The 26,450-nt window shown below is 44.7% G+C and overlaps 1 pseudogene; it reads left to right on the top strand.

The window, feature by feature from the left end:
- Positions 1-5,189: 5,189 nt before the first annotated feature.
- On the top strand, positions 5,190-9,306 carry LOC109783134 (uncharacterized; annotated as a pseudogene).
- The last annotated feature ends 17,144 nt before the right edge of the window (positions 9,307-26,450 follow it).

Below are 26,450 nucleotides of genomic sequence, written 5' to 3' on the forward strand. Positions count from 1 at the left end.
CACATATAACTTTGTTCACCTTGCCATCCTTCTTATCCGCCAAATACTTGGGGCAGTTCCGCTTCCAGTGACCAGTCCCTTTGCAGTAGAAGCACTCAGTCTCAGGCTTAGGTCCAGACTTGGGTTTCTTCACTTGAGCAGCAACTTGCTTGCCGTTCTTCTTGAAGTTCCCATTCTTCCCTTTACCCTTTTTCTTGAAACTGGTGGTGTTGTTGACCATCAACACTTGATGCTCCTTATTGATTTCTACCTCCGCAGCCTTTAGCATCGCGAAGAGCTCGGGAATTGTCTTATTCATCCCTTGCATGTTATAGTTCATCACGAAGCTCTTATAGCTTGGTGGCAGTGATTGAAGAATTCTGTCAATGACACTATCATCTGGAAGATTAACTCCCAGTTGAAGCAAGTGATTGTTATACCCAGACATTTTGAGTGTATGCTCACTGACAGAACTATTCTCCTCCATCTTGCAGCTGTAGAACTTATTGGAGACTTCATATCTCTCAATCCGGGCATTTGCTTGAAATATTAACTTCAACTCCTGGAACATCTCATATGCTCCATGACGTTCAAAACGTCGTTGAAGTCCCGGTTCTAAGCCGTAAAGCATCGCACCCTGAACTATCTAGTAGTCATCAGCTTTGCTCTGCCAGACGTTGATAACATCTGGCGTTGCTCCTGCAGCGGGTTTGGCACCTAGCGGTGCTTCCAGGACGTAATTCTTCCGTGCAGCAATGAGGATAATCCTCAAGTTACGGACCCAGTCCGTGTAACTGCTACCATCATCTTTCAACTTAGCTTTCTCAAGGAACGCATTAAAATTCAACGGAACAACAACACGGGCCATCTATCTACAACAACATAGATATGCACTATCAGGTACTAAGTTCATGATAAATTAAAGTTCAATTAATCATATTACTAAAGAACTCCCACTTAGATAGACATCCCTCTAATCATCTAAGTGATCACGTGATCCATATCAACTAAACCATGTCCGATCATCACGTGAGATGGAGTAGTTTTCAATGGTGAACATCGCTATGTTGATCATATCTACTATATGATTCACGCTCGACCTTTCGGTCTCAGTGTTCCAAGGCCATATCTGCATATGCTAGGCTCGTCAAGTTTAACCCGAGTATTCTGCATGTGCAAAACTGGCTTGCACCCGTTGTATGTGAACGTATTGCTTATCACACCCGATCATCATGTGGTGTCTCGGCACGACGAACTTTTGCAACGGTGCATACTCAGGGAGAACACTTATACCTTGAAATTTAGTGAGAGATCATCTTATAATGCTATCGTCGATCAAAGCAAAATAAGATGCATAAAAGATAAACATCACATGCAATCAATATAAGTGATATGATATGGCCATCATCATCTTGTGCCTTTGATCTCCATCTCCAAAGCACCGTCATGATCACCATCGTCACTGGCGCGACACCTTGATCTCCATCTTAGCATCGTTGTCGTCTCGCCAACTATTTCTTCTATGACTATCACTACCGCTTAGTGATAAAGATGCAGGGATGGACTAAGATAGTGAATAAACTAGTTAGAGCTATTGAAAAATATCTATCAGAATAGACAATACCATAACTAAGACTACCCACAATGGGAGTAACATAGGTGGTAACATTACATATATCTAGATAAAATAGATGATGTGGCAAGCAATTAATCAAAAAAAAAGAGCCATGTAGTAACATAGCTAGTTACTAGTACTATGAGTAACATCACACATAACAAGGCAAGATGAATCTATAACCTAATAAATGAAGTGTTGCATGACACCACACATATGTTACTCCCCATTGTAGAGGTAGTAACATAGACTAGTAACATATGCATGTTACTAGTCTAAGTTACTGCCCACTGTGGCTAGTCTAAGTGGCAGTACATGAAAACTATAGGAGCATGCATGCAAACAATCTTAAGTAATGCGAGAGATAATACAAAATCTAACATGGTAAGCAGTGCTGAAATTAATGCAATTCAATGGTGAAGAACTGAACACATAGAGCAATGACACGACGGAGGAATAACTCATATGGAGACAAAATACCAGAATTAATGCAAGTAAAGATGAAATCAATGGTGCTCGATGGCGACAAGTGATTTGTTTGACCATTTCACACTTGTGCTGCCAAAGTGCTACATCAATTTAGTTCTTCGTGATGCTCCATCACTTAACAGATATTTGGTCTCTTGGGTTTTCTATCAATGAAATCACTCAATATTCTTAGTGGATGCATTGTTCAAACAAACTCTTGTCAGTTCGAATGGAGCAGCCAATCGTTGCAAGTTGGGGTGGCTCTTTATAGCCGAAGCAATTCTGAGGTGTGAAATGTGAAGGAAATATGCCCTAGAGGCAATAATAAAGTTATTATTTATATTTCCTTATATCATGATAAATGTTTATATTATTCATGCTAGAATTGTATTAACCGGAAACTTAGTACATGTGTGAATACATAGACAAACAGAGTGTCACTAGTATGCCTCTACTTAACTAGCTCGTTGAATCAAAGATGGTTAAGTTTCCTAGCCATAGACATGAGTTGTCTTTGATTAACGGGATCACATCATTAGAGAATGATGTGATTGACTTGACCCATTCCGTTAGCTTAGCACTTGATCGTTTAGTATGTTGTTATTGCTTTCTTCATGACTTATACATGTTCCTATGACTATGGGATTATGCAACTCCCGAATACCGGAGGAACACTTAGTGTGCTACCAAACGTCACAACATAACTGGGTGATTATAAAGGTGCTCTACAGGTGTCTCCGATGGTGTTTGTTGAGTTGGCATAGATCGAGATTAGGATTTGTCACTCCAATTGTCAGAGAGGTATCTCAGGGCCCTCTCGATAATGCACATAACTATAAGCCTTGCAAACAATGTGACTAATGAGTTAGTTGCAGGATGATGCATTACGGAACAAGTAAAGAGACTTGCCCATAACGAGATTGAACTAGGTATTGAGATACCGACGATCGAAACTCAGGCAAGTAACATACAGATGACAAAAGGAACAACATATGTTGTTATGCGGTTTGAACGATAAAGATCTTTGTAGAATATGTAGGAACCAATATGAGCATCCAGGTTCCGCTATTGGTTATTGACCGGAGATGAGTCTCGGTCATGTGTACGTAGTTCTCGAACCCGTAGGGTCCGCACACTTAGCGTTCTGTGACGATCGGTATTATGAGTTTATGTGTTTTGATGTACCGAATGTAGTTCGGAGTCCCTGATATGATCACGGACATGACGAGGAGTCTCGAAATGGTCGAGACATAAAGATTGATATATTGGACGGCTATATTCGGACACCGGAAATGTTCCGGGTGATTTCGGAGAAAACCAGAGTGCCGGAGGGTTACCGGAACCCCCCCCCCCCCCCCGGGGGGGGGGAGATTGGGCCTACATGGGCCATAGGGAAGAGGGGAGGCAGCCCACAAGGGGCAGCCGCGCCCCCTCCCTATAGGGAGTCCGAATTGGGCGCCCCCCCTTTCCTTCTCCTCTTCCTCTCCTTTCCCTCTTTCCCCTTCAAGAGGATTCCTCCCCTCCTTGGCGCGCCCTAGTGCCGGCCGGGCTCCCCCCTTGCTCCTTTATATACGGGGGCAGGGGGGCACCCTAGAACACAACAACATACATTGTCTTAGCTGTGTGCAGTGCCCCCCTCCACCATAATCCACCTCGGTCATATCGTTGCAGTGCTTAGGCGAAGCCCTATGCCGGTAGCTTCATCATCACCGTCATCACGCCGTCGTGCTGACGAAGCTCTCCCTCGACACTCAGCTGGATCGAGAGTTCGTGGGATGTCACCGAGCTGAACGTGTGCTGATCGTGGAGGTGCCGCACTTTCAGTACTAGGATCGATCGGATCGTGAAGACGTACGACTACATCAACCGCGTTGTCATAACGCTTCCGCTTTCGGTCTACGAGGGTACGTACACAACACTCTCCCCTCTCGTTGCTATGCATCACCATGATAGATCTTGCGTGTGCGTAGGAATTTTTTTTCAAATTACTGCATACCCCAACAAAATGGCCAATAAGGACATGCGTCACCTAGCGGTTAACCGACGTGTGGCACAACAGTCAGATTCAAAATCACGCGGCAACTTACTTGATGAACAAGTCAAGTTGACTCAACTGTGAGTGATTCTTTCTCTAAGTTCAGAAGAACTTTGTCACCTTACAGAATAATCACTCTGCATAAAAAGATTTATCTCGTTTTCACTCGAAAAAAATTGGTATATGATTGAGCACACAACGGATATATAAAATTCTACTAACTTGGACCCTCTTATGGTACGGTTTGTCCTCTGACTCAGTAGAGATAAAAAATGAAACTAGAGAAACAACTACGTCTTCTCACTGTCTTCATCTTTTCACCGCAGTCAATTGTTTCTCGAACAGCATACCAAAACAATTGCTCTTCATAGCAAATTTGAGGGTTGTCGCCCACACGTATAACATACTCCTCAATAGCATAGGCGATCTTCTCTGTAACTAGAGCAATCTTCTTAGAATATTAAACAATCTTCTATGTTCTTCAGAGGGATTTTACTCTCTGTGTGTAATCGCAAACACATTAGTCTCTTAACTGCGTTGTTCCAATAATCTTCAAAACATGCTCAGAATTTTAAAATGTGTCATCATTTTCAAATTTTGTTCACCAACTAAAAAGTGTTTGCGATTTCAAAATTTGTTTAAGAATTCAAAACTGTTCATGTTCTTCAAAAAATATTCTCATTTTTCGAAATTTATTAAAAAATAAAAAAATGCTTGGGAATTAAAAAAATCACGTTTTTGAAAATTGTTTGGGATTTTTTTAGAAAATTCAACAAATATTTGCGTTTTTAGAAAATGTTCACGAATTTCAAAAATTTGTTCAGAATTTTAAAAAATGTTTAGCCTTCTAGAAATTTATTTCTAAAATTTTGAAAAATCTTCTTCTCGAAAAATATTCAGGATTTTTCAAAAAAAGTTCTCTACAGTGCCAAAGCCTGCCTCTACTGGTTTTTTAAATGAAAACCAGTCGCTATAGGAGGCGAGCGCTGTACGAGTGGGCCGGTACATGTAAGAGCACTGTACTGAGGCCTGCATAATCGGCCCAGCCCAATCAACCGGAGGTCGACGTTTTTGGTCTGTGACTGCGATGCGTGGATGCCCTAGGTCTTCTCCTTCCGTCCTCCCCAACATTGCCGGCCGCCGCCGCCCTTCCCCATCCACTTCCGCCGGCGAGGAAAGCAACTCGCCTGACAATGCATGGCAAGCGTGACCGCCTCATCGGCGACCGTTGTCTTTCCGTCCTCACAGATGAGAAGCAGGATATATGCGATCTGCTGGGTTACATCCATGATTTCTACAGGGAGGCGCTCGATCGGCTTCCGTTGGGGGAGATTCCCTCGCTGGCCCCGCGCCTCCTCAAGGCCGGCATGCCCATCGGCTTCCTCGACCCAGTCTCCAACATCATCGCCAACACCATCGCCTACACGCCTGGATCCGACAAGGAGGAGGAGGAGGATGAGGCGCCGTCGTCGGAGTGGATCCTCTCCAAGATCATCACCGACACTAACGACATATCCGCCTTCGAACTACCGCTTTCCCGGCACAAGTCCATGACCCTCGCGCGGCTGTCGCTGGACGGTCTTGTCAGCCTCCTCACCTCCCACTACCGCTACCTCGTCAGCAGGGAAGCCATGAGCTACTTGCTCCTGGCCAGGGCCGATCTTCTCACCGCTGTGCGCCTCATCGAGCGTGATCGTAACAAGAGGTGCAACTCCTTCAGTATTACCTCCCCTACAGCCAAGGTCGCCCTGGAATGTGCCGCTGTGTCTGCCAGGCATCCTGAACAGACGTCCTGGTGAAAGCGTCGCTGACTATGGCCTCTCGCCTGGCCGATGTCACCGCGGTTCTTGCTGGACAAGGCCCTCTCTCGCCTGCAACTATCAGGAGCATCGCCAAGCTGCTCAGGAGAGGGCCTACGATTATGGATGATCTCACCAACCTATCACTGGATCATCTTTGTGGTAAGAAGAAGAATAAGAAGAGAAAGAGAAGCGAGCAGACAGCAGAAACCATAGAGGGGAGCAGGGCACATAAAAAGCTTGGTCCTCAGTTGACATTCAGATACACACTGGCTCTGAAGCTTTTGCTCCTCGGCAAGATCCATGGGCACTACTTGCAGGCACTTGCCAAGCTGCCTCGGGATGGCTTGCGCAAGCTTCACCACTGCAGCCTCCTCAGGGGTGGATATTGCTATGGCCCCAAGGATCCTGTCTCCAACATTATCCTCAACACCATCTGGTATGGCTCCATGTTTCCCACGCCCCAAAAGTTTCACCTACAGTTTAAGGTGGATATGATATGCACAGACATGCTTGCACGCATTGAGTGCTGTTCTCTTTACGGCCTTGTTACCTTCCTTCGCACCCGTCTCCCCTCTATCTCGGAGCACGATGCAATCTGGTATCTGTTCAGGAGCGATGCTGATGTCCACAAGGCCATCCGTGAGGCAATGAAGCATGATCATTCTGTGTCTGGCAGTTACCAGGACGCCTATAGGCAAGCAGCGGTTGTTTCATGGCATGATGACCCTGATGCGCTGGTGAAATTTGCCATGTCTTCCTTGAACATGGAGTCCGCCCAGTTGTTAACTATATTGCAGGGCACACTCACCAACGGCAGAGTTGAATGCCTCACCATGGCTCTGCCACATCAATATCCACCTACCAAGTCTGAGGAGCAGGCTCAGCAAGTGACCCAGGCGACCTCAAACTCACATGTCTTGAGCAAAAACCAGAAAAGGTTCATTTCAGAGTTCCAGAAAAAATTCAGGCGCGACCAAAACTTCTTTGTCAGAAAGGTCAAGGCGGCATTGAGCGACTACTCCCAGCAAAAAGGGGTTGGTACATTTGCTTCTTTTTTCTCTTTTCTTCCTTCTGAATTCTAATTTGCACCAATTACTTTCAGTTGGTCAAAACCTTTTTTCACATATTGACTGCCCTCTTCTGCATTGTTACTTATAGGTGCACTATAAACTTCATATCATTTGCGGTGTGAATCCTAGTGTACCGGGCGGATCAAGTGTTGCTCTTTTTAAGAAGAGGTTCCCATTTGAGTACTTCCATATCAACTTCTTGGCAACAGCCAAGGGACCAAATTCTGCTGTTGCAGCTCCAGAACTGTTCTTCGCTCAATGTAGCAATAGTGTCGAAGAGAGGCGGAAGAGACCTTCCTGGTGCTCCCCTGTATCAGATTCTCGCATAGATAATGGTATGCTCTCAGCTCTCTGTTCATGCACACACTGGTATTTGGTGGCAATTTGAATGTGTCATTCACTCATTCTTGCCTGTATATTTAACAATTGTAAGACATAAGTTGGGCGAATCAGTTATGTTTGCACTACTAGCTGTATATCATTACTGCCATACAAATTGGACGTAGTTTTTTTTTCTCCTATCACAAAGCTTGATTAGTAGGCGCAATCAAGCCCCTTGTATAAATGAATTAAATGTTGTTTTCTAAAAACTGGAAGGAAAAATTTATCACAGCCGAATAGCCAAAATGCGTCGGCGAAATTTCTTGACATTTCTGTTAATCCTTTTATATGAAGCCGCGCTATGAGAAAAAAACAGTACACTTCGCTGGCAAATTGGCAATGCAACCATGTCGTCGTTGTACTCTCATTTGCAGCAATGGACGGGTGCGGCCATGATTAATTATGCGCCAGCGCTGGCCCCTTGCGCATGATGATGGTGGAGAACTAAGCTATAGTAGACGGACATACTCGCCATGCACGTGCACTAGCGTCAGCACTGACCATCTCGTGGTTTGGACCTCGAACAATAATATGTTCTCTAGTTCTCCTTATTAGTTCCCAGGGAAAGAAATCAGTGTTCGAGAGAGCACTACTGACGGTTTGAAGAAAGCACAGTTGCCTATGTATCAGCAGTGTTGATGTATGGCTCCTTTAACTTCCATATTATTACAGAAGATGGCTCTTGGTTTGAACTCCCCTTGGCAATTTATGATCCAAGGCTTTAGATTGATGACCAACTCAATCTGATGGCTGTTATTTTAAAGATGACGTCGCTTAATATGGATGCTGCATTAGAATAATAAAGAAAGATAGAGCTTAGAAGACCTGGCCAAATAGAATTGCATTTTCCTTTTTTGTTTCCCTCTACACATAGGAATTGTCATGGTTTATCTGCACATTATTTGAGATGTAATATTGCTTTGTTTAAGTACTCCCTCTGTTTCTCTTTACTCTGCGTATAAAATTTGTTTTTAGTCAAGCTACACAAAGTTTGACCAAATTTATATAAAAAAATATGAACATCTACAATACTAAAACTATATAGTATGAAAATACATTTCATGGTGCATATGATAATATTGATTTCTTAGTGTGAATGTTGATATTTTTTAATATAAAGTTAGTCAAACTTTACAAAGCTTGACTTTGACCAAATTTTATATGCAAACTAAAAAGAAACGGAGGGAGTATATGATAAGTATTTTTTTTAAGACGCATAATGATATGAAGTAACTTCCAGATAATTAGAACATTGATAATTTACAGTAATGTTCTAATATGATTGTAAGAGATACCATCGAAGTATTCAAACTCTAGTTGAGTTGTTAGTTTGTTAGTTTGTCACATTGCCTTTTATATTCATATACAACTAGAAAATTAGGCATGTTTTTCTCATGTCACTAGAAGTATCAGCAAATGTATGAGTTTACAAGTTGGTAATGAGAATGATAGCAAATATATGTTATGACGTGACAGTGTGGCATTCAGTTTTCGTATACAAGTACATATCATGGAATTTGTATTATAAATGATGAAAAATGCCAAGTTAGGACATATGGTAGTATCTGGATGTGTGCTCTGTTATATGTTTTCTTAATATAATCTAATTCCTTCTTTTATTTTGATGCAAGTTCGATGCTTCTCTTGTGAGTTTAATGGGGCAAAGATTGTGCATCCATATGATGAATCATATTGTGGGCGCTACGAAGATTTCAATATTATAGCTCAGGGAAAACATGGCACTCCGAATGATCTTATTATCAGCTCCTGCCATTATCATTCTGACATGATGGCCACAATGACAGAAGATTTTATCTATTTTGATCCCAACATGGACTCAGAGTTTGCAAAGATGAATCCTATTTCTAATGTGGCTAGGGAGTTGAAAGGATTTAAGGGTAGAATCTTCTGATATGTTTCTGGCTTATATGATAGAACATAACATATTAGTGGAAAGTCAATTTGGCTCCCAGGTGCATTTGCTCCGGGGGCCAAAAAAAATTCTGTAAAAATGAAAAAAAATCAAGACAAAATTTGTTTGTGTACTTATGCCCATTTCTTTTGCCAGATTATCCCAGAATCTGACCCCTACCTAGATTCTCTCAGAATCTTTGAGCCCCATTGGGGTCAAAGAATCTAAGAGAAGCTAGAGAGGGGCAGATTCTGGGAGAATCCTGCAAAAGAACTGGGCCTTAGTCACATCCAAATGCTACCTGCAAATTTTGAGTCAAAAAGATTAAACATTTTGGCTTGTACAAAAAAACACAAATCGAACACCAAAAGTTACCCCAAAATGTCATCCCAATTTTGTTCTTTTTTTGATGGCGAAACACCGCAACTCCGTTTCGCATGAAAATTGTCATGCATGTTTGCGACACTAATACAATCATCTACAAAAAAATTCCGATTTTTTTGAAAACATTTAATAGTATTTTTTTTCTGTGTTACTGTTGGCCCGGAAGCAAATGCTCCCGGGAGCCAAAACGCCAGCCCCACATATTAGCTCTTTTATAGATGTGGATTGGAACGTGGAAACATACTAGAGAATTCCTTATTTAATACTGTTTTAAATTTTATGTCCCTATTTGACATTGAAAATACTTTTCTTCCTTGTATAGCACTGTATCTAAATTTTATGCCTTTTATAACACTTCTATCCATTTTAAGGCTTACCGTTGTTAAATGACACTTGAAAAGACATTTTTGCCCCTCAGGTGGAATGTGACCAAGTTTTTAATAGATGCTAATATTGATATTTGATGTGTTTTTTTCTTCTTATTTGATTTAACCAGAAATTTTATTTATAGAAACGGACAATTTTCCTAAGTGCAGGTTAAAAGTTTACTCATGGAAATGCATGTGCATGTACGGCATACAATGGCTGACCAATTGATTAGTGGGAAAATATACTTTCTAGTACAATACGACGGTACAGTGCGCTGCACCGGAACCTACTTGCAGGGCTCGCCTCCGTGAAGATAGAGATAGGACTCGCCGCCGTGAAGACGGAGCCGGGGCTCTTCGACGAGGCGTCCTTGAAGTGGGCGCGCGAAGACTGGGCGCACACGGAGCTAGAGCGCCAGTGCCGCGCCCTAGAGCAGTGCGACACTCGGCGCCGTGGCCGCGACGAGGGAGGCGCCGTCGTTCTCGACGACGACAGCGACGACGACGTGCCGCCACAAGTCCGACAGGGCGACCCTGGGCAGGGGTCCAGCAGGGGCGGCCGCGTGAAGGAGGAGAAGGACGACGAGGACGACGATGGCGGCGGCGACTTCGCCGCGCTCAGCGCGTTCTTCGGCTTGTAGTTGCGGGCCTTTTTTTAAGTATTTCACTTTGCTATGTAATAAACTATTTAGGTCGCCGAATTTTAGCCGAATTCCTTTTCAAAAATAATTTAAAACACCTTTTGGGGGCGACCCTGGGGCCGGCCGCTAGGAACCCGCCCCCACGCCGATTTAAGCGCCGGTTCGCCCTCAGGCGACGATTTTTCGAGCCGCCTGGGGGGCCAACGGCTGGAGATGCTCTTAGGAGCCGACTGTTTTATATGGCACGCCACAGGCCTCTGCCGCCACTGCATGTGCCTATGGACTAGGAGCGACTGTTTTCTATCGCGGATGCGCGCTAAAACATGATTTGCCATATGATTAGCAGACGCCTCACGGGTGTAGAATTGTATTGAATAATTGTTGATGCAATATTGTGCCAGTACAAAGGTATATATAAGAGCCAAGCCGCATCTGACCTAGCCCTATTACAAACCGACTAGGAGTCCTAATCCTATTACAAGTTGTATTCTAACATTCCCCCGCAGTGTCAACGGTAGGCTCGACGACGTTGAGACTGAAACGAATGTCTTGAAACGGAGTAGTCGTCAGGCCTTTAGTAAAGATATCAGCGAATTGAGCAGAAGTAGGCACGTGGAGGACGCGAACTTGACCGAGAGCCACCTTCTCTCGAACAAAATGAATGTCGATCTCAATATGCTTGGTGCGATGGTGTTGAACCGGATTCTCTGACATGTAGACAGCTGAAATATTATCACAGTAAAAATGGTAGCTTGCTCAATAGGACGGTGCAGCTCAGACAGCAACTGGCGCAACCAAACCGTTTCAGCAACCGCATGAGCCACAGCGCGGTACTCAGCTTCAGCAGACGAGCGGGAGATCGTAACCTGCCTTTTTGAAGACCAAGAAACCAAATTGTTACCCAGAAAAACACAAAATCCGGATGTGGACCTACGAGTATCTGGACAACCAGCCCAGTCTGCATCAGAGTAAGCTGTCAAGGAGGTGGGAGAGGATTTGTTGATATGAAGACCTAAGTCTAGTGTGCCTTTGAGATATCGAAGAATACGTTTGACATGATTGTAGTGTGGAATATGAGGATCATGCATGTATAAACAAGTTTGTTGGACAGCAAAAGAAATTTCAGGACGAGTGAGAGTAAGATACTGAAGTGCACCGGTAAGACTATGATAAAGAGAAGGATCAGAGAAAGGATCACCGCCGGCAGAGAGTTTGGAACCTATATCAACAGGGGTACGAGAAGTTTGACAATCAAGCATACTAGCACGAGAAAGAAGATCCAGAGTGTACTGACGTTGAGACAAGAAAAGACCAGAGGAGTCACGGATAACAGCAATACCTAAGAAGTGGCAAAGAAGACCTAAATCTGTCATAGAGAGTTCGTGGCGAAGAAGAGAGATAATATGATCTAAAAATTGTTGTGAGGAAGCTGTGAGGATAATATCATCAACATATAAAAGAAGGTAAGCAGTGTTGTTGTTGTGATGAAAGGTGAAGAGTGAAGTGTCAGAACGGGAAGGGGTAAAACCAATGGTTTGAGCATAAGTAGAAAAACGTTGGAACCAGCCACGTGGTGCTTATTTAAGACCATAAAGAGATTTTTGAAGAAGACAAACATGAATGTTCGAAGCCAAGAGGTTGTTGACAATAGACTGTTTCTTGAAGAGAGCCATGAAGGAAAGCATTTTTGACATCTAGTTGATGAATTGGCCAGGAAGAAGAGACGACGATGCTAAGGACAGTGCGAATAGTGCTGGGCTTGACAACTGGAGAGAAAGTCTCATCATAATCGATGCCGTGTTGCTGAGAGTAACCACGACATACCCATCGAGCCTTATAACGTGCAAGACTTCCATCAGAATTAAATTTATGGCGAAAAACCCATTTGCCCAAAATTATATTCGTATTGGAAGGATGAGGAACTAACTGCCACGTGTTATTCTGTAGAAGGGCATCATATTCATCTTTCATAGCTGCGGCCCAATTAGGATCTAGGAGAGCTGATTTGTAAGATTTGGGTAGAGAGAAAGGAGATAAAGATGCATGAAGATTGAGACGATCTTTTGCAGGTAAACGAAACCCTGGCACGTGTGTGCATGGTATGATCGTTAGTAGGAGCTGGAACTGGAATAGCATGAGCAGGAGGGGTGGGGGAAGATGTGGTGGAAGCAGACGCGGGGGATGGTGGTGAAGACTGCGGCTGCAGGAAGTCTGCCGCATCAGAGTGTAATGTGTTTTCTTCTGCCGGGACAGAGGTGATGACAGAAGTGGTGGTGGCAGGATCTGCTACTGTGGCTGGTTTCGCTGGATTGGTCGGCGGGTGAAAGAAGGGAAGATGATTGCGACGAGAGGGACTAGTGGATGGCGCGGGTGAGTTGAAATCTAATTGTTGACGCTCGAAAAGGGAAAAATGTTTTCAGCAAATGTTACATGACGAGACACATGAACATGACCACTAACAAGATCTAGACAACGATAACCCTTGTGCTCGTCAGAAAAACCTAGATGGACACACGGGATAGAGCGCGGGGAAAGTTTGTTAGGAGAAGTGGAGGAGGAGTTTGGAAAACAAAGACAGCCGAAGGCGCGAATGTCGGAGTAATTTGGATGAGAGAGAAATAAAGAGAAGTAAGGGGTAGTTTGTGGGTTAACTTTAGATGGACGAATATTGAGTAAATATGTGGCCGTGTGGAGTGCCTCTGCCCAGAACATCGATAGCATAGAAGATTGAATAAGCAGAGTGCGAATGGTGTCATTAAGAGTACGAAGAGAACGCTCGGCTTTGCCGTTTTGAGGGGAGGTATAAGGACAGGAGAAACGTAAGAGAATTCCATATTGTAGAAAGAAATTTTGATTTTTAAAGTTGTCAAATTCACGACCATTTTCACATTGTATGAATCTTATAGGGAGGAAAAAGTGGACCGAGACATAGCGTTGAAAGTTAAGGAATATATTATGAACGTCGGATTTGTTTTGTAAAGGAAAAGTCCAAACATAATGAGTAAAATCATCAAGAATCACGAGATAATACTTAAAACCAGATACACTTTCTATTGGTGATGTCCAGAGATCACAATGAAGTAATTCAAAAGGAAAAGTACTAGAGGATTGAGAGGAACTGAAGGGAAGGCGAACATGTTTGCCCAATTGACATGACTGACACATAGAAGAATTATGAGAATCTCTATTACAAGGTATTGACAATTCACTAAGAAGTGTGGATAACACTTTTTTATTGGGATGGCCGAGACGTTGGTGCCACAGATCAACAGAGGCCACCATAGATGTTGGAGGAGCAGCGACCGGAGCACCATGGAGAGAATATAAATCACCGGAGCTATTGAATCGAGCGATCTCGGCCTTGGTCGGGTAGTCTTCCACAGACAAACCAAAGGGGTCAAACTCAACAGAAACATGATTATCAGTGGTGGTTTGGCGAACAGAAATCAGATTTTTAATATGAGCAGGAGCTATAAGAACATCACGAAGAAGCAAAGGCTTAGTTGGGGATTGGATTTGAGCCTGACTGACACAGTAAATAGGAACAGAGGATCCATCACCGAGAGTAATGGAGGGAAAAGGCGAAGGTGTGCAACAAGAAAGCAAATTACTCGATGCAGACATATGACGAGAAGCACCAGAATCGAAAATACAATCCGTACCTGAGTTCCCTTGTGCAGCAAAGTTGTTCATGGCTTGTAGAAAAGCAGCTTGGTCCCAGCTCGGAGTCGAAGTAGAGGCCGGTGTAGTCATGGGAGCTTGCGGGTGTGGTGGCGTCGGCCGTAGGGCCGGCATCAGCGTAAAGAGAGAGGCACCATCATTGTACTGCTGCATGTAGGGGGCGATGGAGTGCCATAGGATGCATAAGGACTGGTGTTGTAGATCGGTGGCGCGTAGGCGGGAGCAGCGTGGTACGCGGCCGTCGGCTGTCGGGGCGCAAGGACGGGCGCGCTGGTGTGAGGGCGAGCACCGGCTGCCAGCCACCGGTATAGGTAGGCGGGGCACCATATGGCGTAGGGGAGGACTAGGGCATAGGCCACGCCTGGACTAGCCCTGTCCATGGATCAGGAGATGGGCGCCATCCGGCCGGTGGCGGTGGTGCAGTTGAAGAAGCCGGGGGCGGTGGTGGTGTCGTTGGTGGAGCCGGGGGTGGAGCAGGAGCGGGCGTCGTGCGGAACTGCGGCGGCCAAGGGTTTTTGCCCTGGTAGATAGGACTTGGACGCCAGCCGGATGGTTGAGGAGGTGCTGTTGGTGGAGGGTGTGGTGGCGGTGTCGACGCATGCGGGCGAGGAGAAGCAGTGAAGACCTGAGGACGGGAGTCCTTCGTAGTTAGGGCACGATCGGCCCATTGGAGCATCGAGCGAACCTCGGCGAAGGAGGGACGCTGTAACATCCCAAATTTTCAATTTGGAATGTTATACATTAGATCATCATTGCATATCATATTTTATTGCATTTTGGTTGATCCTAGAAATTCTACGCAACTCGAGGACCCACGGAGAGAGTTGGGGATTTCATTATTTTCATATTCGAGTTTTCTCGAATTTTGAAAAGAGGATCTTTGATTTTATTTTTTTCTCTGAAATATTTCTTTCATTAAAAATAAAAGAGAGAGGATAAAATGACTTCCTCAAAATAAAGAAATATCAGAGATTTAATACTAAAATCAAATAAGATTTTTATTCGGAGTTTTGTCGCTATTTTATTTGAATTAGGAAAAATATGCGTTTTTCAAAGTTGCCTTTTAGGCCCAAATAAATGTTCCCCTTGTCCGGCCTATTTTTACAGGATGGGGAAAATTTATTTCGGGATTTTTGGAGTCCGTTTAGTATTTCTTTTCTTTCTTTTTCTGCACGACGAAATTATTTAAAAAAAAAGTCAACCGACTTCGGGCCGTACCCGGCCAGGAGACCTCGGGCCGGCCCCTTTATAAGCCGCCGCCTGCACCCCCCCCCCGCAGCCCAACCCGCCAGCCCTGCCGCCACCCAAACCCTAACCCTAAGCCGCCGCCGCCGCCGCGCCACTGCCGCCGCCCCGCCGCCCGTCGCCGCCGACCACCGCCGCCCGCCGGAGTTCGAGGTAGTTTAAAAAAACCGATCGGTTTTATTTCGTAAACCCTAGTTTCGGTTTGTTTAGATCGGTTCGGTTTATTTTTTTGGTTTATTTATTTATCGGACGTTCATTCGTACGTTCGTTTTAACGAACGGTTTTCACCGTTTAGCCGCAGACAGCGAACGTTCGTTCCTTAGCCTGTTCGTCAGTTTTTCTTTTTCTCGGATTTTCCTTGATTATTTTCGATCGCGATTTCTGACCCGATTTTCGTTCTAGTATAACTTTTCGCTCGTTTATCGGAATCAGGCGATTCAAGCGCCTAGAGTTTCGTCTCGAAACCCTGTTTCTGGTTAACGAACTTAAACAACTTTTTGCTACTATAAAATTTGACTTAAGTCCAGATTAGTAAACGAAGTTTTTTTCTTTCGCCGTTTGAGTTTTGTTGCTTCGTTTGATTTGATTCTTTTTGCAAACCAGAGTTCTTAAGTTGAACTTTCTGGTTAGATCTCTTATTTGAGATTTACCCGTGCCCTTGCTTGATTGCTTATTGTATGCTTGTTTGTTGCGATAGAGTACCCGGAGTGGGAAGCGTGCTACTACGAGTCTCTAGGTTACGCGGATCATCAGCAAGGCAAGTAACACTTTGATCATACCTCTTACTACCCAGTTTTATTGCATTAGATCAATCCTCAAACAATTGCATGGTTAGGATCTGAATTAAATTGTGGGTTGGGAAGTAGCTGAGGTAGTACCTATTCACCTGTTTATTATCAAACCCTGGGAGTTACTTCTGCGTTATGCTTATATTGCTATGCTATGCTCATAGACGTGGATTGGGTTTGAGTGTATCCACGACTGAGGTGAGATTGTTAATTAACGGTTAAACTTAAGGTGGCAACTTAAATACACATCTGGGTGGATTGAGGCACCTGGGGAACCTAGTGATTGCCTGTTTTCTATTTTTTTGGAAATCCCGGGGTACCGTGTGATTCTCCTATGGACCGCCACCCAGGCTCAAAGGGATCATGAGATTATTCATACTAGAAACTTCCGTGTGCAGCCACAAGCTATTATGGGCTCTAGCATAGTTGATTAAGTCGTGTGAATTCTTACAGTGGTAGACTAGTAGATGTAGGGGATGTAGGTGGTACGGTCTACCCATCGTAAGGTGCTAACGCTTCTGAAAGACTGTGTCTCGGTCATCCGTTTCTCAAACACCATGTAGTGCGAGAAATCCAACAGAGGAGATCGAGTCTTGTGGGGAAAAGTGCACAAACCTCTGCAGAGTGTACAAACTAATCATGGTTAGCCGTTTCCCCGGTTATGGACATCTTGAGTATCTGGTTCTTGGATTATCATGTTGATCTCATCACTCTTAATATAAATTTGATTGGGTTAATGATTACTTTTAATTGGGATTGAGAGGGGGTTTACCTTCTCAATGTTTTCAACAAACCTTGTAGTTAAATAAAACTTATTCCTTTGCAGTAGGGAACAATTGGCTTTTCGCAAAACATATTAACCATACAGCCTCCACCAGCCATATATGCATGTAGTGATAGTATTATTCTGTTCATTACTCTTTTGTGTTACATTGCGAGCATATTCCATGTGCTGACCCATTTTCGGGCTGCAACATATCATGTTGCAGACTTTTCAGACGACGAGTAAGGAGCCTTAGGTCGTGGTCTTTCACTCAGTGATGCCGTTGGAGTTGATGGACTCACTTTATCTTCCAAGCCTTCCGCTGTTATCGTATTAGATGGCCTTAAGCCATATTTATTGTAATAAGTTCTCTTTTGAGACATTCGATGTAATAAGTGTGTGATTGCTACTCTGTTATAAATCCTTCAAGTACTGTGTGTGTCAGCATTAACGATCCAGGGATGACACTTATGCACAGAGATCAGACTGTTTGAGGTCTGGTCGCTACAGACGCAGACGCATCATAGGGATGAAGGAGGCCTGCTTCTCGAACCGTTCACTGAGGCCGACGAGGAGGACGTTGATGAGCTGGTGATCGTCGATCGGATCACCAAGTTCGCGGAGTTCATCCGCGATCGCCTTGAGGCGTTGGCAAGAGACGCCGACTGGTGAATCACCTTGCACCGTATTTCAAAGCTCGGTGTGGAGATTGTTGGCGCGAGCGTCGACGTTGTCTTGGAAGAGCTGACGAAGGGCCACCCATAGATCAGCGGCGGAGGCACCATCACAGTGGACGAGATTGAAGATCTCTGTGGATACTCGCATGTAGATCCATTGAATAATGGCGAGATCATCCTTGACCCATTGCGGATCATGAAGTTGAGGTAGAGAGTCGTCGGCAATGTGAGAGCGGAGATTGCATCGCCCAAGGTGGACGTCGAAGAGGTGAAGCCAATGGTAGTAGTTGTGAGCAGCAGGTTCTAGGGTTATGGGGATGTAGGGGCTAATATCGGAAATGGTGTCGGTGAAGGAGATGGAAGGGGGTATTGGTGGGAGTAAAGCTAGAGTAGAGGTAGAGGCGGAGGAGGCCGTGGCCGCAGCGACCTTGGCGGCGATGATGGCGGCGCGCCGCTCGAAGTAGCCGGGCGGCGGCGGCAGTGGCGGGGCTGGCGGGTTAGCCATACCCTAGGATCGAAAGTCTGATACCATGTAGAATTGTATTGAATAATTGTTGATGCAATATTGTGCCAATACAAGAGGTATATATAAGAGCCAAGCCGCACCTGACCTAGCCCTATTACAAACCGAGTAGGAGTCCTAATCCTATTACAAGTTGTATTCTAACAACGGGAATGCACTCATGAGGCCGGCAAGCGAATGTACATACCTGAATACTCGTGTAAATTGCACTTTTGGAAATGACCGGGCTAGACGGTTGGTTCATCATATTACATGAGGGCAAAAGTGTCTCTTTACATGCAATTTAACAGTGTTAGACCGGAAAATGGATGGAAGTGTCATAAAGGGAATACAATTTAGACTCACAGATAGATAGGGAAGAAAAAATTTGTCAGTGTCAAATAAGAAAACAAAATTTAAAACGGTGTTAAATATGGAATTCTTTCAAACATATAGTTGTATGGTTCTCAATTGTCCTGATATCCTTTTACCGCCTCTTGCATGGTTTTTTAGGAGACAAAGTAGTGTTTACACATGAACAAGTCATTGTCTTTCCTGGCATCAAGGCGATACCCAAGACATTTTTCTTTTGAAAAAACACAGAAGCTTTATTCATTAGATATAAGAAGTACACCGTTTGTGAGGATCATTACAGTTTCATCTACCGGTTCCTGAAACCAAGCATAAGTCAAGGAAAATCTAGATAATCTAGCAAGCTCATGAGCTACTTTATTTGCTTCTCTATTACATTGTTCAAATCTAGTAATAATGAAATCACAGGCATAATGAAAACAATCGTCGAAGATTGCCGCCGCCGTACTCGCTGACTGTCATCTATCCTGCATAGTATGAATGACCTCCAGGTTATCTGAGTTAATAATAAGACGATTACATCCCGCCCTTTGAGCTAGTGTTAGACCAAACTTGAGAGCTAAAGCTTCCACCATCAACACATCCGCAAAATAATCGATCTTCTCATTCCCTCTAGCAATACCGCCCCCATCGTTACCCTAAGCAGGTCATGGTCAAAAGAAGCGTCAATTTTAAGTTTCACAAAACCTCTGGGGGACAGGACCATCCCCCCTTCTTTGTAGAGGCCTCGGGGGATGATGCATTTACAAAGTTTGTGGTAAGTGCTAAAAACCCCCCATTGAAATCTGAAGGGCATTTTGAGTTTTTTCCTTGTGCACCAATTTTCGTCTTTCCCACCATAAATACCATGCTGAGACAACAATCATCTCACGCACATTGTGGTAACCCATTATCCACAAATCTTGGTCCGGAAGAAGTAGTAAGTACTACAACACTGCCTCTCCAGCACGGTCGATATCGCAAGATTTATTGATAATATCATTTATCCCCAGCCTTTTCCAAACCTCCTTTGCTTTCCTACAACAGAAAATCATATGCTTTGTATCTTATAAGCCCTCATAGCAAGTGGGACAAATTGGCGAGACCTTCATATGTCTATTGGCAAGTGCAACCCGACATGGGAGAGTTCCATGTAGCGTATGCTATATAAAAAATTTCACTTTCGCCGGGCAAGATAACTTCCATATCTTACTCCCGATAGGGTTAAAAGTGGTTCGCCCCATCCCATTAGAATTTTAATTTGCTTCCATACTGGTGTTCCCACTCCACGGAATATGCTGACCAAACCGAGAACATACCATTTTTTGTATAACTCCAAGCAATGAAATCTGGCATATCATGTTGCGGGAGTGGAACTGAGAGAATTCGTTGTACATCGATGGGCCACATAGTTTGTCTAATTAATTCCTCATCCCAATTATTGGAGGCAGGATCAATGAGATCACCTACCTTAGTTAAGAGATGTCACCCCTTAGGCGTTACAATTTTCCTAGTAGCACAGTTTGGGATCCAGGCATCTTCCCAAATATTAATTTTTTGTCCGTTTCCCACTCGCCAAATATGGCCTCGTTTCAGGGTATTTGTGCCTGCCATAATACTTTGCAAGGTAAAAGAAGAGCCTTTCCTTTGCTTAGAGTTCATCAGATCACCATCAGGGTAGTACTTTGCCCTTAGGATAGAAGCACACAAGGAATCAAGATTATCCAGAAGACGCCACGCCTGTTTGGCGAGCAACGCCAAGTTGAAATAGTGAATATCACGAAATCCCATCCCTCCTTAATTTTTTGGGAACACACATTTTCCACCAGGACATCCAATGCATCCTTCTCCGGTTGTCCTCGTCTCCCCACCAGAAATGCGCTATCATGTCAATGATTCCTTTATATTCTTTTAGGAATTTTAAAGACCGACATTGCATAGGTGGGTATGGCTTGGATCACAACCTTGAGCAGGATCTCCTTTCCCCCGGTAGACAATAATTTATCCTTTGAGCCACTAATTCTTTAACAATTCGCTCGATCAGAAATTGGAAACAATCTGTTTTATCCATTCCCACATTTGCTGGCAGGCCCAAATATTTCTCAGTAAGGGCCTCCGTCAGTATATTCAGTGTTGTACATAACTGTTCTCTATTTCCACCTTCGTATTAGGGGTAATGAAAATGCTAGATTTTTCAACGCTTACCAATTGTCCTGATGCCTCACAGTACAGATCAAGCGTTGCTTTTAGAGATTCCGCACTGTGTTGGTTTGCTTTCATAAGAATCAATGAATCGTCTGCAAAGATGAGATTTGTGATAGGTGGGGCATTTGTACAAACTTTTACACCTGGGATATTTCCATTTTTCTCTTCATGTGTAAGTAGAGCATTCAGACCCTCAGTACATAAGAAGAAAAGGTATGGTGACAGCGGGTCTCCCTGTTTCAAACCTCTTGTAGGCTTGAAACTCTCACTTTCCTCCGCATTAATCCTAACTCTGTACTCAACCGTTGATACTTATTGCATAATAAAATTCACATAGTCTCATCGGAAGCCCAATCTCAACATAATTTCATTCAAAAAAGGCCACTCAACTCTGTCATAAGCTTTGTGCATATCAAGTTTTATAGCGCACTGATACGTCCATTTTGGATCATGTTTTCCTACTGTTATTTATAGTGTTTTTATTCAATATAACACTTTGTTGAGTAATTATAATGCCTTTTCATTCATAATATGCAAGGTTTACATAAAGAAGGAGAATGCCAGCGGCTGAAATTCTGGACCTGAAAAAGCTACGTCAGAGATACGTATTCTGCACATCTCCAAATGAGCTGAAATTTTACGTAGAATTATTTTGGAATATATTAAAAATACTGGAGAAAAGAAATACTGGAGGGGGCCACCCAGGTGCCTACTATGCACCAGGGTACGCCACCCCCTCCGAGCGCGCCCTGGTTAGTAGTGGGCTACCTGGCCCACCTCCGATGCCCATCTTCTGGTACATAAGGTCTTTTGACCTAGAAAAAATAAGAAGAGGACTTTCGGGATGGAGCGCCGCCGTCTCGAGGCGGAACTTGGGCAGGAGCACTTTTGCCCTCCGGCGGAGCAATTCTGCCCGGGGAACTTCCCTCCGGGAGGGGGAATCGAAGCCATTGTCATCACCAACAACCCTCTCATCTTTGGGAGGCCAATCTTCATCAACATCTTCAACAACACCATCTCATCTCAAAACCCTAGTTCATTACTTGTGTTCAATCTTTGTACCGGAACCTCAGATTGGTACTTGTGCGTGACTACTAGTGTTGATTACATCTTGTAGTTGATGCTAGATGGTTTATTTGGTGGAAGATTATATGTTCAGATCCATTATGCTATTTAATATCCCTCTGATCTTGAGCATGAATATTATTTGTGAGTAGTTGCCCTTGTTCTTGAGGCCACGGGAGAAGTCATATTGCAAGTAATCATGTGAATTTGATATTTGTTCGATATTTTGATGATATGTATGTTGTGATTCCCTTAGTGGTGTTATGTGAACGTCAACTACATGACACTTCACCATCTTTGGGTCTAAGGGAATGCATTGTGGAGTAGTTATTAGATGATGGGTTGCTAGAGTGACAGAAGCTTAAACCCTAGTTTATGCGCTATTCCGCAAGGGGCTGATTTGGATCCATACGTTTAATGCTATGGTTAGATTTTATTTTAATTCTTCTTTCGTAGTTGCGGATGCTTGCGAGGGGGATTAATCATAAGTGGGAGGCTTGTTCAAGTAGGAATAGCACCCAAGCACCGGTCCACCCACATATCAAATTATCAAAGTAGCAAACGAGAATCAAACCAACATGATGAAAGTGACTAGATGAAGTTCCCGTGTACCCTCAAGAACGCTTTACTTGCTATAATAGATTGTTTTGGCACGTCCTTTGCTACAAAAAGGATTGGACTACCTTGTTGCACCTATCGTTACTATTGCTACTTGTCACTTGTTACAAATTATCTTGCTACCAAACTACCTCTTACCGACAGTTTCAGTGCTTGCGGAAATTACCTTGTTGAAAACCGCTTGTCATTTCCTTTTGCTCCTCGTTGGGTTCGACACTCTTACATATCGAAAGGACTATGATTGATACCCTATACTTGTGGGTCATGAATGGTCACTTGATTTGGGGTGGCAGCTTGGAGCTCGCCCACTACCCATTCCCCAATTTTAATTTAGGATTTGTTCTTGTTTTGCTATCCACATACAAATAATTTTGCACATCATTTGTGCTCAATTATGTCATTACGATTGATAGAATTGCAGAACTATTGAAGAATGAAGAGGATAGGGGACATTGCTTCTCTTTTTTAAATTTTCATAGACATGCTTTGAAGATAGAGAAGACCGAAAGAAGGCTATGTCGGATGTGGCGGAAGAGCAAACCGAAGAACTTGTGCATATACCGGTTGAAGAGCAAACTCGAGAATCATTGGTGTCTATGTTGAATGTGTCTGTAGAGAAAACTTGAGAACCAATGGTTCAACTTGAAGATGTCTCACCACCATCAATAGTTTGAACTTCTCAAGGTATGTAGAATATGCTATGTAGACATCTTTATGCAAAACTGAGATTTAATTGGGAATTTTTGTGTGTTTATAAGACCATATTGATCTATTTCTATGTGATAATTCTAATTAGTTAGAATGTTCACATGTCAAATTTTTTGTCAATTTTTTTGAGGCGGACCACCCTGTTGTCAAATGCTAGCTCCGCCACTTCAAGGGTGGACTTGCAACTGGGACAAAATAAACAAAAGCGAGCCTAGTTGCATGTCAAGGATGGACTTGCAACTAGGACAAAAAAGAGGTTTGACCTCCAGTTACGTGTCAAGGATGAACTTACAACTGACACGAATAAATGGATCAGGGATAATTATGTGTCAAAGGTAGACTTGCAACTAAGAATAAAATGAATCAGACCAAATTACGTTTTAATGATGGACTTGCAATAGATTCGTCACTCCTCTCTTCAGAAAGTGTCGTCCTAGACTCTAGCTAACCATTACCCAAAACAAAAGAGAGCAGTACTAAGCGGTCTAAGTTCAGTTTTCACCTTTGCTAACTTCAAATGTTTGGTTTGGTCCAACTATTTTTTCCTTAATTTTCACCGCGGGGGGGGGGGGGGGACTCCCCCACCTGAAGCGCTTTTCATATATATGTATGTTGGGGCAAACCCCAGGATCAGTTCAGAGAGTACAAGGGGAGCCCCGGGCTAGAAAACATCATCAAGTTAGCACACAGAGCCAGACATCAACATGGCTATGGTGTTCCAGGCGGAACCGTCCTTGCCAGAGGACGGCATCATCTCGACAAGCTTTGAGGATGTGAGGGGAAGTCTCTCACCGCAGAAGACGATAGTGTTATGCCTTTTCCAGATATGCCAACAGTAGAGCAAGACGAACACGTCTGGGTTAGCTCCGCCCATGGCGCGCGAGACATCGAAGAGGTGGAGCATGCGGACGGTGTCGGTGTCGGGGATAGATGAAGGTGCTCCCAAAACCTCCTTGAAAAAGTACATCCGAAGATGAGGTGGTCGGCGGTCTCGAGAGGGGAAGCACATGATGGGCTGCCCGTCCGGGCGACATTGACAATGGTCTTGCACAAGAGAACAACCCTGGTGTTGATGCGCTTTGATGGCGTACAAATTTATAATCAGCCATGACCATTTTCTTATCATTATGCCGCCACCCAAGATGGCTAAAACATCCATGACTGCCTGTAGCAACCGTGTACACACACTGGTGCGCGTCGGTCCTAAACAAACGGTTTAAAACCCCTTTCTGCGACGGCATTTGGAACCGTCGCCAAGTGAGTGTGGGCGATAGGGGGGTCCTTCCCACACGACCCAGAAACCGTCAGGGATAGGGCCCCTACAGTACTCCTACTTGTTTCTGCTTGCATTGCCATCACAGTTGGTATTCTGTGGTGCTACATTTACGATGCGCGGCCTATTAGAAACAGTTCACTATTATAGAACGTGTATGATGCGCGGCCCATCACAAATGGTTCACCGTTAAGAAGATTAGCTAATCATCGTACGAGTGTCGGACATGATTACGAAACGTCGGACCGTCGTAACATCGTCGTACACGACAACTACCGCACACGCTATTCTGTGGTGCAACGTTTACGATGCATACTTCATCAGAAGCAGTTCATGGTTGCGAATCGTGTATGATAAGGCAACTAACACAAACGTTTAGTTTGCCCACACCGTTTGTGATATTGTCTGACATCGCACACGCTTTGCAAATGGCAACTGTGTGCATGCTTGCACACGTTTCCTCTCTGTGAACCGTCTCCGATTATGGTGCATATCGCAAATGTTTGTGTTTTTACCAACCGTGTGTGCCGTAACAACCTGGAGAGCGTAATTTCACCATAATTTAATTGCTGCTTTGTGACGCCCGGATAATTAGGCTACAGTAATCACACGTTAATGATGCCACGTCATCACGATTACTGTTGTTAATCTCGCATTAGTTCAAAACCGATTCAAATTCAAATTTGAATTTAAGTCAAACAATAAAAGTTTCCAAAAATTAAAACTAAAATGCTCTAAACGTGTCGAATAATTCATGAGTAATAATGGTGTAGAAACCACATACATGAAACATGATTAAATGCTCAAAAGTAATTAACACGGTGGCTAAAACAATTAAATAAATGACTTTTGTATTTTATAAAATCCTAAACTGTTTTATTTGGAAGCCAAGCTTTTTTATGGCAGAGGCTTAATTTACAACACCAATTTAGGCGCTAATTATTTATCTTAATAGAGTTTAAATAAATTGGAAGTTAAAAGAAAACAGAAAAGAAGTAAAATTAAAAAGAAAAACAAAAACAAAAAGAAGAAGAAGAAAAGGAAACCCCCTCCCCCCACTGGGCCACGGCCCAGCAGGCCATCGGGCCGCCAGGCCGGCCGAGCCGCACCCCACACCCTCCCCCTTATCCACCCCACTGGGGGGAAAAACCCTAACCACCCACCCCACTCGCTCCACTCCTCTCTGCCCCCACTCTCCCCGATCCCCTTTTGGATCGGGGCAGCCACCACGGCGCCCGGCGCCCTCTTCCTACCCCGGCGCTCCGCTGTCGGCAGGCGCGCGCCGGCTCTCAACTCGCCGGCGACGACCTCCTCCTCCCCGTTCTGGATCTGGCCGCCCCGGTCGCCCTGACGCCATCGCCCCGGAGCTGCCACGCCGTCGCCGGACCCGGTCGCCGCTCGCCGAACGCCTCATCCTCGCCGGCCCCTCCCGGCCTCCTTCCTCTCCGCCCGCGCCGCCATCGCCTGCTACCTCCTCTTCGACCACGAGCGCGAGCTCGGGACCCCTACCTCGCCGGATCGACCTCGTCCCCCTTCTCTGCCCCGCCGGTCATCACCGCCGATCTGCTACTCCGGCGCCTCCCCGAGCCCACTGCCGTTGCCCTACGACCGCCGGTGAGGCCCCGGCCTCTCCTTCTCTCCCTCTGCTCCTGGCCGTGCCGAAGTGCGCGTGCGTGCCCGCACCCCGGCGCCCTAGCACGACTCCGGCAGCTCCTCCGGCCGCCGCCCCAAACCACCACTCCGCCCCGTGCCGCTCTCAGCCCCGGCTGCCCGGCCAACGGCCTCCCCCTCGCGGTGCTGCTCCAGCCACCGCTGCGGTCGGCGCCTCCCCTGGTGGCCTCGGGCCGACACGCGGGCGCACGCCCCGTACGCGCCCGTAACCGCCACCCGCGTGCCCGCTATGGCCCTGGTCTATGGCA

Source organism: Aegilops tauschii, chromosome 7, assembly GCF_002575655.3.
Source record: "Aegilops tauschii subsp. strangulata cultivar AL8/78 chromosome 7, Aet v6.0, whole genome shotgun sequence".
NCBI classification, from domain to species: domain Eukaryota; kingdom Viridiplantae; phylum Streptophyta; class Magnoliopsida; order Poales; family Poaceae; genus Aegilops; species Aegilops tauschii.